This window comes from Oxyura jamaicensis, chromosome 2 (genome assembly GCF_011077185.1).
Source record: "Oxyura jamaicensis isolate SHBP4307 breed ruddy duck chromosome 2, BPBGC_Ojam_1.0, whole genome shotgun sequence".
NCBI classification, from domain to species: Eukaryota; Metazoa; Chordata; class Aves; order Anseriformes; family Anatidae; genus Oxyura; species Oxyura jamaicensis.
This window is the reverse complement of record NC_048894.1, coordinates 47,423,643-47,437,871: the sequence shown is the minus strand read 5'-3', so window position 1 is coordinate 47,437,871 and position 14,229 is coordinate 47,423,643. Positions and strand designations below refer to the sequence as shown.

Genomic DNA, 14,229 nt, shown 5'->3' with positions numbered 1-14,229 from the left:
ATCATTATATTTTGTTCTATGTAGTGTTTAATCATGCTTTGTTATCCTAAAAAAAACTGCTGAAGAATTTAAAACTTTGAATGTCAAATTTTATGTTGAAGCCTCCATCAGCACTAAGTGAAGATTCTGATGTGGTCATGATCTAAATTACTGGTCAAAACATACAATTTTATTGGAAAATATTTGACCTGATCAGGATCACGTCAAAAAGTAAAATGATGCCACATTTTTCTTATATCCCAAGAAAGATCGTATTGTCAATAAGGCATATCATATATCAATACATTTCAGCAGAGCACTCTCTGTACTGGAAATATACTGTTCTATATTTTAATATAGATATATATTAATATATCTAATATATTAATATATATTAATATATATATTAATATATATTAATATATATTAATATTAAGATGTTGTGTGTTTTTTTTCAGGCTAGGTAGAAACTGCAGTAACAAAGACTCTTTCAGAGAGATTTTGTTCTAAAACAGGTAAACCTTTTTGTTCAGGCAAACCTTAGCTACTTAATTTTTTTTTCTCTTTTAATTCTCAGTCAGCATTTAATATTTGGCTTTCCAAATAATGGACAAGAACGTTCAATTTATTTTCAAATTATTATTTTTTCCTTTCATAGTAATTATATTAAAATGTAAAACACAAAAATTGCAAAATACAAAAGCAAAATTTGGTGAATGGTATCACACATATCACTTGAAGTGCTGTTACACTGATAAAGTTGCGTATTAGAAATCAAACCCAACAAAGATGTACATTAATGCTAAATAAAATGTCTGCAATTAATCTTAAGCAAGTTAAGCATGTGGTGCATGTCGGAGTTCACAAAGTCTTGCTATAGACAAATAATGTTGCATACATGAAGTATATTCCTGAAAGGACAGACAATTTAAAGTTATAAAATAAGTGCGTGGAGTATATAGTTAATTACAATTTACTCTGATGGTAATAAAGAAGTAAATAAGATGATCTCAATCAGTGAATATAAGGAAATAAACTACTCTAAAATTTTGAGAAGGAATTTGAAATAAATCTCATGTTTATTAAAGAAGGCAGATTTGATGTTCATAGAAGGTACCATCAAAAATCTGTCTGCTTTATATTGTGAAGTTTTCCTCAACAGAGAAAGTAATCTGAAACTAAAATCATCTGACAGGTTAAACCTTAAAACCTTGAAATTGGTTATGGAGTTAGAGACATATCTGCTTTTCTACAAATAAGAATTCTGAGGGAAGAAAAATACACTTCTTGATAAGAGAGTTATGAAATGGATCATTTAAAAAAAATGGATTGTGGACTGATGAAGGCATCAAGGGTATTCATTCTCTTTGACATAGAAAAACTGCATCAGTAAACGTGATTACCATGTTAAAGAAGGTGATATGAAAAATAATTCCTAAAAAATGTCACCAAGATGCATTTACATTCATGTTACATGGTCATATACTTTTTATTCTCTGTACCACTTTGTACACTCCATAAAGTGTAAAGAGTATAATGGAGTAATGTATTACTGTAACTATATCAGTTTGGTACCTTCAGGACTACTGACGTAGGTCAGGGTTGCTAGTAATGATTTATATGTACCTACATATGAATGGCTTCTCTGATGGAATGGAATTTTAATTTGATTTCTCAAATAACATTAAGGCATTGATTAAAAAAAATAGTTTGAGAGACTGGAAATTAGGGAAACTATACTGGATGACTAAAGTTTAGTGAGTAGAAAATTGACCCCTTCAAAATGTAAAAAAAAAAAAAAAAAATTTAAATGGAATTCTGTTTGGTCCAACCTAATCCTTCAACCATTCTAATAGTCTAAATCTGAACCTAAACTCAAGTCTCTAAGTATAAAGTTTGGAACAGTAGTGAGGCCCATGCTCATGTTAACAGAAATCCATCTTTATGGCCATGACTTACTATGCAGGAGGACAAATGACAGATGTATTACCACTTGCTAAATGCTGTGTCCTTCAATATAAATAAAATGAATATTCATTTTTCTTTTGGACTAAGTCTTCAGGATCAGCAGTGCGTATGGCAGCATATTATAATCATGGGTTGGAGACAGAAAAGGATGTTGAAGAACATTTTGGATGACATATGGAAATTCTGCTGTGGATTATACCACTGAGTCATCTAGTCATATACAGGATTAGCTACTTCTCCATATGGTGTTTAAGGACCAAATTGTTGCTGGAATACTTTCCAAGAGCTATTTTTATGTTTTGTTGTACGATGCAACTGTGGTATAATCACATCATAACCTGAATCTACAGTCTGATATTTTAATGCACCCATAGAGCATTATACAATTTCCTCCATATTTTAGCAACTGCAATACTCTCATTTAGTCATCTCTGAAGAACCGTATGTAATCCATTCACTGCTATACATACATTTCTGTATTAACACAGTCTGTAAGACTGCAAAAATGGGTGTGGGTGGTATGAAATCACTTATGCTGCTAATTGACAATTATCCAGTTGCTTCCAGTTGCAAGCAGAAAAATTAAATGCGGAGTGGCAGATTAAAATAAAATAAAGGGGAAGGCATAACATTATATTTTTTCATCCTGTTTGTGTACTGCTATTTTAAATCAGTTTTAGTTGAAAGGGTTAAAATATTTAACTACAGTAAAATTATTTTATTCTTTCTGTTCCATACATTAGCTAGCAAACTCTGTCAAGATGGCATAATTGTAAGAATTACAGACCAATGCCTATTCCCATTTGTACGAACACTTAAGTAAGCTAGGGTAGAAATTTTCTAGTATGCATTCATCTCCAATATTTCTCAAAATACCTTTATAAAATAACAATACAAAACAAAACTTTATTCTAATTCTGTAACTTTTTGTAATAAAATTGCATATGCATAGTTTACATATTAAGCTTAGTGAATGAGATTACTAGAGAACTCTGATTTCTGTACTAGGAAAGGAGAACATACATCTGAGAAATGGAGAGGGAGTCTCAGATCACATCTGCCATGAGAATGAGTTCAGATATGACAACACCAACATGTATTAAATTATCAATATTCCCATTTCACAGCTGTACTCTTAATGGGGAGATCTTATCTTTTTCTACAGTAGCAGAGCAATTACAAAGCAGTGATGCAGAAAATACTTTGGTTCAAGTACTTCCTCAGCCCTGCAGCTCTCAGGTTTTCAGGGTAAAAGTGAATTAACCAACATGTTGTAGGCTACTGAAGAGGCATGAAGCCATGGGGTACTTTTCCACCCATGCTGTGAAACTGAGTTAATGCATTCCGTGGATGACAAGAATGGTCAGAGGGAAGATGGAAAACGAGTGCTGAAGTAGGGAGTTTAGTCAGTCTCATGACATGGAAGTCTGGGACAGAGAGCAAAAGAAACCCCCACAGTTCAGGTGGAAACAGAGACCTGCTGCTCCAGCTGGCCTGTCACAAGTCCATGGTGCCAGATGGGATCCACCCAAGGGTTCTGAGGGAGTTAGTGGATGTGATTGATGGGCCGCTTTTGATCATCAATCAGTAGTCATGGTCAGTTGGAGAGGTCCCAGGTGACTGGAGACTTGCTAATGTGATGCCCATCTATGAGAAAGGTCATAAGGAGTATGTGGGGAAATACAGGCCTGTGAGCCTGATCTCGGTGCCAGGAAAGGTGATGGAACAGGTCAAAATTAAAAAAAAAACACAACAAATGGAAAAAAATACCGGCTGAAAATAGATCATGTTTAGAGCTGATACAGTACTGCAGAAATTTTACATTACTTGTCCTTTCTCTTACATTCCCTGAATTTTTCCTGGAGGATCACATTATCATCATTCATGTATCCATGTAAATCATGCTGCAGGTTCTAAATACCTTACTGTGGTGGTTTTACGTGGGTGGGCGGCCGAGCTCCACCACAACCGCTCTCTCACTCGGGAGCAGGGAGAAAATACGATGAAAGGTACTCAAGGGTTGAGATAAGGATGAGGAGATCGCGCAGTAATTATTGTGACGGGCAAAACAGACTCAGCATAGGGAGATAGTAAGATTTATTGCCTTTTACTAATGAGCTAGAGAAGCGAGAAAACAAAGGAAAGAAACTAAAAGCACCTTCCCCCCCATCCACCCTCTTCCACCTCAACCCCCCCGAGTGGCGCAGGGGAACGGGGGAATGGGGGTTATGCACTTCTTCTCCACCACTCCTTCTCAGTCACTCTTGTCCCCTGCGCTGTGGGGTCCCTCCCACGGGATGCAGTCCTTGCTGAACTGATCCGGTGTGGGCTTCCCACAGGCAGCAGCTCTTCAAGAACTGCTCCAGATATGGGTCCATACCCCGGGGTCCATCCCTCGGGAGCAAACTGCTCCAACCTGGGTCCCCCACGGGCAGCAGCTCCTGCCAGGTCACCTGCTCCTGTGTGGTCTCCTCTCCATGGGCTGTAGCTCTGGTCTGGAATCTGCTCTGGCAGGGGTCTTCCACAGGCCGCAATCTCCATCAGTGCAGGTCCACCTGTTCCACCGTGGTCTCCTCCACGGGCTGCAGCGTGGAACCCTGCTCCACTGTGGTACTCCATGGGCTGCAGGGGAACATCCTTCTTCACCGTTGTCCTCACCACAGGCCACAGGGGACTTCTGCTCCAGCACCTGGAGCACTTCTCCCCCTCCTTCTTCATTGACTTTGGCGCCTGCAAGGCTGTTCCTTACTCCTCTCACTCTCCCAGCTGCTGTGTTGTGCAGCATTTTTTTTTTTTTTTTCCCCTGTCTTAAACATGCTCTCACAGAGGCGCAAACAACATCACTTATTGGCTTGGCTCTGGTCAGCAGTGGGGCCCTTACCCAACATGGGGCAGCTTCTAGATCCTTCTCACAAAAGCCACCCCTATGGCCCCCTGCTACCAAAACCTTGCCACGTAAACCCACTACACTTACATATTGGCAAAACATGTCATTTTAAACAACAACTTTCAATTCTAGAAGTACCTTTTCTACAAAATACCTAATGGCTCCATCTTTCTCCTAAAAAGACGGTATGTTTCCAAATGCAATGCAGGCAACTGAAAAGAGCATTCTGGCATATTGATTTTCTAGCTGGCTAAGTTAATTTGTGTGTGTGCATGTTTATTGTTGCTACAGAACAGATTTTATGCTACTAATACATTTCTAATATTAACTAGCCCCTAAAAAAGCTAATTAATTGACACAAGATCCCTAATTCTTCTTACAGGACTAGAAAAACTCCATTAAAAAAAATCTGTCTCTTTTGTTTCTTTTAGGATTTAACATTTTGAATTTTCCTTTTGTTATCGTCCATAAAACAAGATCAAATACCCACATGCCAATATGCTTATAGACAAAGTCAACAACAAAAATTGAGTCATCAAGAAGTTCTAGTAGCAGGTACTGTTTTGTGCCAACTCTAGGACTGTTTCCAACATCTGATGAGTTGTTTGTCAGGGAATGTGTTACTGCAAGGCCTAAATTTAACATAAAAAGTACTTCAAAATGGAAGTTTAATTCATACAGATTTGAAGTTAACATTATCACCTGTAATTAATATTACCTTTTTAATATCAAATCAACTTTGCAGAAAGGTTGAAGTGCTACAGCAAATCAGAAATGCTCTAACAGGAAGCATCACATTATTTCATCTATGCTAATTAAATATTGAGATTGTCGAAAGCTGCTATCCATAAGTGATAGAAAGTGAGAAGAGGTCAGATTAGCATTAGATTGCCTTCAGATTTGTTCAAGGTGACTTGCTCATTACAGGATTTTAAGGAAAGACCTGAAGCAATGTTGGGACTTGCTATTATTTTGACAGGTTATGAAGGACTGGGAATGTACCAAAAGGCTGGGGTAGGAAAAATGCAATGATTCATTTTTAAGAATGACAAAGGAAAGAGACAAGAAATTATGTATTGGAAAACTTTGTTTTGATTCTTTAAAAAAGAACTAGAATAAGTAATTCGACATATTATTTTTGAGTACCACCGAGACACCAGGCAAGAGTCAACATGCACTTTGTCACAAGCTTTGTCAACGTATATTTTCCCCTTCACAACAACTGAAGCAAGGAAAATTAATCATGAACATCAACAAATCTTTTTAAAGATAAGTGAGGTGAAATAATGAAATGTATTGCGTAGGAAAGTTGTAGCGTGTCCACCAATGGAGACTTTCAGAAGTAGTCTAGGCAAATATTTGCCAAGAACGTGGTTGATCTTACTTTGGTTGAGTGTGAGAGGTTTGATGATTTCTGGAATCTTGCAGAGCAGATCAAATTCTTAATAAGCAGCACACAATTCAATAGTCAAACCTAGTTTCACATTTAAAAGAACATGGAATCATTCAATCCTCATGGGAAGCTGTCATGGTTTTGGCTGTAATAGAGTTAATTTTCTTTGTAGAGGCTCATATGAAGCCGTGTTTTGGATTTTCAGTGCAAATAGTGGTGATAACACACCAATGTTTTTAGTTGTTGCAGAGCAGTGCTTACACAGAGCCAAGGACTTTTCTACTTCTCGTGCTGCCCTGCCAGTGGGGAGGCTGGGGGTGCACAATAACCTGGAAGGGGACACAGCCAGGACAGAGGACAGCAGTCACAAAATGACCAATTATATAAGACCCGTACTTACTAGAATTTTGTGGTAAAAATGGCAGTTCTGAGTCACTTCCCGAGGTGCAAGAATAATCAAGAAAATCCTGAATATGCAAGAGATTGTTTTGTTTTGTTTTTTAAAAAAGAATAATCATAATAAGCATTATCAAGCAAGTATATTCCAGGATTTTCCCAAAATTCAGGAATTAGAAGCAGTGGAAAATAGAGAGAATCCAGACACTCTCTTCTTATAGTTAAACACCATAGTTAGGTATTGAAGATAGCTTCCATAGCAAACCTGAATACATTAAAAAGACAGAGCAAAAATGTGCAAGAAGTATGAGGCATGCCTGCAGCTGAACCTAGATGACTGAGTAAAACAAAACAGTTTCTGAAAAATAAACAAGCTTCCATTTCTCATTGTGTCATCATTCCTGGACTCTTTGAAAAATATGAGAGTACTGTGCTGTAAACCTCGTGCAAATAGTAGTAGCCATGGAACTTTTGGTGGTAAAAGGTCCTGTTCCCAAGAGATCCAAGGGTAGCTTTGTGGAAGGCTGCAGCATGACATGCACACACATGCACAGAGACATGCATGACTGGAAAACCTACATTTTCCAGTGAGAAATGTACCACTGGAGATTAGAAGCTCCTCACCCCAGACAGTATCTATGAAAAACAAACTGCTTCGGGGTAAGATGTTCAACACTGGGCTCTAGCATGGTAAAGATGGCATTAGGAAATGTTATTACACATTGTAAGGCTGTTGATAAGATACCTACACCTTCTCAGTCAATAAAGACTATAACTGCATTGCTTTGCAAACGTGGAATTAGTTTAGACTATTATGAAACTGAGATTCCTTTTTTTTGTACCTTTTAAGCCAAACTTGCAAGCTGATAGACCACAGACTTGGTGATAAGCTTGTCTCTGACATTTGTGACAAGCATGCCACTGTTACTGTGGTGCAGTCTGGAAACATTATCAGTGCTGGAATTTTCCTGTCTGTAATCTCTGTCCTACTTTCAGATACTGTCTTCACATTTCCTGATATGCTAACTTGTCAGTGGCTTTGCAATACATGTATTAATAACGGTCCTTTTCTGCGTAACTGCACTGTGAATCAAAGCATGCAGTGGGAAACTAAAACATGAACTGCATCTGTTAAGAGAAAGGTTAGGACTGCCATGTAGTACTTGCTACAAGATAAAGCTATCAGTTACTTTTCTGTGAAAGCAAGGAAACATCATCATCACAGCCTTGGAGGCCAAAGCTAACTGCTTCTTCTGGCTTCCTTAAGCAATGAGCAACATGTCCTTTGCAGAATGGAATAATCAAGGAAAACTTGTCCCCTACATTCACAATACAAACATAATTTATTACATCAGTATTTTCCAGTTTGCTTTATGTTCTTTTACTATACTGGAGATGGCTGATATGTAAAGACTCATGGTTTTCCTCCTACCTAGAAAGTGTGTTTTCCTTAGGAGGTTATAATTTCATGCCTCTTTTCTGTTCTGAGAAGCTGTGTTTTCTTACTGTCTTGGTGTTCTAGCTGCCTGGATTACACAAGTCCATATCTTGGGGTCACTTTTTTTTTTTTTTTTTTTTTTTTTCCTAGTCCATTTGAAAACAAACTAATCCTGTGTTGACCTTATGTATAAAAGAACAAAAATAACAATGCAGACAACGCTTGCATTATCTTCACCACCACCTTCAAAACAGGATGCATCAGCAAAATTGTCTAGCGCCTCATCATATGCACAGATGGCATGAAAACTGCTAGCAAAACAGCTTGGTTTCTTTCTTTCTCACTTTCTTGTACTTGATTTTTCATCCTCGATTTAATTTATCATTTTCAAATCTATAGAATTTTTATTTCATAAGATCATTTTTTGTAGGCTTGCACAGACATTTCTTTAGTGAGAGCTTAAAAGATAGCTGTATTATGTTCCTTGCAATAATGCTTTTCTTTTTATAATTATTTCTAGCTTGACAGATGACTCTGAAGCCTTCCTCAAGGAAGATGACTTCATTTCTCAGTGTGTGTGTCACTGTTGCAGTGCTGTTTTGAATACTGTACTGGAGACATTTGTCTGGGTAAAAAGCCATCAATCTAAACTAAGTTTTGCCTAAGCAGCACCCAGCCCCCTCCCTTCTCCCAGTTGAGTGAAACACTTTTTCTAAGAAAGCTTTGCTCAGCTGTTTTCAAGCCTGTTCGTACAGATGAGCACACCCTTAGACCCTGCGTTGGTCCCTCCTAGCCCCAGTGGGCTCCCAGTGAGCTCCGCCAGGACTCTGCAAAGGGATTCTGCAGAGTGTACCCCTGAAAAATCTGCTTACACCTGGGAGATTTCAAACCGTTAATACCAATTAAAACATCACAGCTCAATAGGTAAAGAAAACTAGTAAGAATGTTGAATAAAACATTTGATTTTTTCATTTCCTGGTATTCATTTGTATTTTCTACTAGGACCACAGTTACTTTATGTTATAATTTCCTGTTACATTACTGTATATCAGTTACCTGTTTAACAAAACTTGATAAAAAGAAAATCACAATACGTATTTGGAACTACATGGTTCATTTATAAACTCTTTACTCATGCTGCACCTACATAAAATATTCATTACTTCAGTGCAGTGGTTATTAGAAAGAAGCTACTTCAACTGTCCCACACTGTTAAAAAAAAAAAAGAAAAAGAAAAGGAAAAAGAAAAAGAAAAAGGCAGGAATTTATTTAAAGCACAAAAACAAGAAAACAGAACACAGCCTGAAAACTTGCCACTTTTTAAGCTGACTTGTAACTTTTAAAGTATTTATCTATCTAGAATCTCATATGAAATCACTCCTAAACAGATAAAAAGGCATTCCCAGTGCATCTTTATCTTCCAAATTTATTATTTTAACATTTGCCAGACAAAATGCATAAATGAATGCAGGTCTTTAGAGATGCATGAAGTAACACATGCTCCCCCTTCCTGGTGTTCCTCAATATCACACAGGGAGAGAATTTATACAAGCAGATCATCAAGCCTGTAGTTGGATGAGACTGTTGAATAAAAATTCCCTTACCATTGTAAAAAGAGCTGCAAAATAGTGCCTGTCAGGTGCCTCTGCTGTGTTTTTATACCTGGCTGAATTAAAGACATTCAGTAGCATTATTTTCTTACTCAGGAGTGAGGCACTGGCTCCCAAAGAACACAGAGGCCTAAGTTACAGCCATATGTAATGTAGTGTGTGTGAAAGCACTCCGCCCCGTTTTCCTCGTCTTCCAAGCCTTTTCATTATGATTTAACCCAGTGACCACTCTTCACTGCTAGCATATGAACAGGAATACTGTGCAAGTGGTTTGTTTTGGCCAACATCATACTTTCACTCCCTGCCTCAATATTAACTTTTTAATTGCTCTAGCAACAATTAAGACCAACAGCATCAAAAATCAATACCATACCAGCTTGCTTTTTGTAAGACCTATGTGAGAGGAGCCTTTAGAAAAGGTGCTTAGTCCCTACTAATACCAGAATGGGGCAGAATGATGGTCAAGATCTCATCTTTGGCTTTGTGGGTGGGAAAGGAAGCTCGTATTTTTTTAGACTATTGCATTTATTTAGATTAGAATACTGAACCATAACTGCAAGGATAAAGCCTATATATTAACCTAAGTGTATGGTTCCTCTGCTTTCAGAAGGGAGATTTTTATTTTTTATTTTCCAGGAGAAGGTCTTAACTGGCAACAAACACAAGGAATACAAATATTCAGTTCCCTGGGACATAAATTGCTAAAATAAATACTTACTGATATATAACAAAAGCTCTTCTATGACAAATCAGTGTGCAAGGAGTAGAGTAGTCCTTGGCTGGTGTTTGGACAGGTTAGTCACAAAAGCTACATCTAGCAGTGACCTTGCATCTGGTATCCATTATGGTCCATTTAAACCCATGGTAAACCCCGCATAAACATGGGTTTACATGGCAAGGTTTTGGTAGTGGGGAGCTGCAGGGGTGGCCTCTGTGAGTAGAGTCCAGAAGCTGCCCCAGGGCAGATAAGGACGAAGTTGTCAGCTCTAAAGGGACCCACCGCTGACCAGAGCCAAGCCAATGAACAATGCTGTTTGTGCCTCTGTGAGGGCAAATTTAAGAAAGGAAAACAAACTGCTATGCAGCAGCAGCTGGGAGAGAGGGGAGTGAGAAGCAGCCCTGCAGCCCCCCAGGTCAGTGCAGCAGGAGGGCAGGAGGTGCTCCAGGCACGCAGCAGCAGTTCCCCTGCAGCCTGTGGAGAGGCCCCTGGTGGAGCAGGCTGTCCCCCTGCAGCCCATGGGTCCCACATGGAGCAGATCTCCACGCTGCAGCCCATGGAGAGGAGCCCACGCAGGAGCAGGGGGCCTGGGGGGAGCTGCTGTCCGTGGGGACCCGTGCTGGGGCAGTTTGCTCCTTGGGGGTGGACCCTGTGGTACAGAGCCATGTGGGAGCAGTTGTTGGAGAGCTGCTGCCTGTGGGAAGCCCACACAGGCTCAGTTCGGGAAGGACGGCATCCCGTGGGAGGGGACCCCACGGGGAGCAGGGGCAGGGAGTGACCATGAAGGAGCGGCGGAGACAAAGCATCAGGGACTGACCACAGCCCACATTCTCCCTTCCCTGCGCCAGTTGGGGGGAGGAGGTGGAAGAGGGTGGATGGGGGGAAGGTGGTTTTGGTTTTAGTTTCTCACTTCTGTAACTTATTAGTAATAGGTAATAAATTACATTAATCTCCCTATGCTGAGTCTGTTTTGCCCATGGTGATAATTATTGAGTGATCTCTCTGTCCTCATCTCAACCCTTGCACCATTTTCATTATTTTCTCCCTTTCGTTTGAGGAGGAGGTGTGAGAGAGCAGGTGTAGAGGAACCCAGCTGCTCTGCTGAGTAAAACCACAACCCTGTGCAGGTGTTACTATGTTACACGTATCATGATGTGTATAGCCTGCTGTGGATAGACATGTTATGCTGGCTGCCTTCCATTCCTAGCCGATGTCTGGTAAGACACACAAACATCTCTTTCATGAAATCATGTATCAATCTGATGTTCCTGATGAGCATCTAATATGATAAAAAGCTAGTTTTTATATGATGGTATTACACAGTTCTTGCAGCTAGCAATTTAGCAATTCAAGAATTAAATTGTGGACTGAGATCAAGAAAGTAACATGCTTAGAACAACTCAAAGATTCTGTTATGCCTGTACCATTTTCTTTTCATGTTCTTTTATACATTAGAGGGCTGGTAGACATCAAAGCTCTTCCCTTTCCTAAAATAACATTGTTTATTATGAAATTCACAACACTTGTCTGGTTTTTAAGTTACATCTCCATTGCCTTCAGCTCTTGCACTTTCTCATGAATGTAGATTTTCAATGGAACATGACAGCATTTTGAGAGATTTATGGTATTTGCCTTCTTTAGGCGACTATCTTAGGGATTTCTCCTAAAGGAATTTAAATCCATGACATCCCTTTCTGATTTCATCAATTTTTGGTTTACAAGATAGCTGTTCAAGCTCTGCAGCTAGTGCCCAGGTAATGTGAATAGAAACACAGAACAACAAACAGCTTTTGCCACATCTGTGCCTTCAAATCATTCATTAACCTAAATTGAACAAATTTCTGGAAGAATTGACAACTTTCTTACTGTTTTTGACTAAGCTTGTCCTTTGAGGGGGAACTGCCTGCACATCTTAAACAGCCACAAACCACCAAAGGCATTAAAAGCTAACGGTGTCCTGAGAAACACGTTAATACTTCAACTAAAGAAGCTCGGGTCTGCTAGGCAAGCTAGAATAAAAATGAAAAGGTTTGAAATCTCTGCCCTCATCCAGCACATTTTCTGAAGCTTTCTGAGCTGTGCTGGGTCTGGCTGGGATGTTAACTTTCCCTGCAGCAGCCCATACAGTCTGTGCTCTGCACGTGTAGCTAGAACAGCAGTGGTATCACATCAGTGCTGTGTCTGTAGCTGAGCAGTGCTGGCACAGCATCAGGACTCCCTCCAGACCCACCCAGAGCCAACAGGCTGGCGGTGGGCAAGAGGTGAGGAAGGAACATCACCAAGGCATCTGACCTAAGCCAACCAGAGGGATATTCCATGCCATGTGGTGTCACACTTAGCAATAAAAGGTGGAAAAAGGAAGGAGAGGGAGGGGTGGGCTCTTGTTATGAAAATGCCTGTCCTCCTAAACAACAGTGCTAAGGGGCTAAACATATTAAGGCCCTGCTTCAAGGATGTGGTCAAGCATCCATAGTTGGTGGGAAGTAATTTCTTTCCTCTCTGTGCTTTAACACAGCTGTTGCTTTTTATTTCCCCCTCTCCCCCTCCTTTCCTCTTCCCCTTTAAATTATTTAATTTTCCCTTAATATTTTTTCCATTAATAATTATTTTTCCTTTAATTAAATTATCCTTATCTCAACCTGTGAGTTTTTTTTTTTTTCCTTTTCTTCTCCTCCTTTTCTGAGGAGGGTGAGTGAGAGAGTACTTGTGGTGTTCAGCTGCCTAGCAATGTAAAACTTTATTTATTTATTTTTTCTTTTTCCTATCACCTCTGGCTGCCTCCTGCTCCCCCATTTTGCAGGCCCTGTCTGTCTGTCCTTTTCTGTCTTTGCACTCTGGAACCTTCCCAGACGAGCGTGCTCCCCAGTGAAGTGTCAGTTCCAGATTACTTTTCAGTGGTTTGGACCCAGCAGGACTGGATTGACAGCCACAACACCTTTAAACAAAATGTAACATACATTAGCAAGCAATGATCCACAATTACCACCTGTCAACATTTTATCTGGCCACATAATGCATTCTATAGCATAAAAAATAATAATAATAAAAAAATACATATTTTTTTTCAGTTAAGAAAAAGTTGTCTATAGCATAGCTTGTTATTTACAGATTTCCAAAGCTTTCACTTCTCTTAGCTATTAGTAGGCATTTATCTTGGGCTTCTACATGCTTTATTTTGCTACTTATGGAACTTAAGGAAGTTTCTTTGCAGTTAAGTATTCTAAGGCCATACATAAGATTTTTGAGGAAGATAAGTTTATTGACTCTTCCAAAGAAGTCTGAAAAATTACAGTAAAAATACTAGCTTTAAAACAAAGGATGAAGCACCTTTTTATTTTTTTATTTATTTTTTACTTTCAGGATCTTTACCACAGTGATTAAAATGTCACCCTGCACCTAGCCTGCATTAATCAAGTGAGTAACTCTCTCTACTGGGCTCATCAGTTTGATTATCAGTTTGATTCATTTTGAAATGTTGGGAACTTTGTTTAGGATAAGATGACCATAAAGAGGTAGAAATGTCTGATTTGTAGCGTATCTGATAGTGTAATTTCACATTTTTTGGGCCTCTCAGTGAATAAATCTGTTACAAAACAGTAAATGAACTAAAGTTCACAATTTCATTATACTACCTTGCTGCAGGAGGGTGGTGGGAGGCTTTGATTTTTAAAGCAGAAAATACACCTCAGTTTCCCTGAGACATTTTCTCCTTGAACACCTCGAATTTTTATAGCAAACACAAACTATGCTGAATGAACAGTGTAAGGTAGCATGCAAACCTTGAATTCAGCAGCTCCTCTAAAATGATCTATGATTCTGAAACTGCAAAACAGCCTCACT

The 14,229-nt window shown here is 39.1% G+C and overlaps 1 protein-coding gene across 1 annotated transcript in view; it reads right to left on the bottom strand.

The window, feature by feature from the left end:
- LOC118161078 (reversion-inducing cysteine-rich protein with Kazal motifs) overlaps window positions 1-14,229 on the bottom strand; it is a 108,614-nt gene that overhangs the window by 59,179 nt on the left and 35,206 nt on the right. The gene's annotated exons all lie outside the window — the stretch shown is intronic.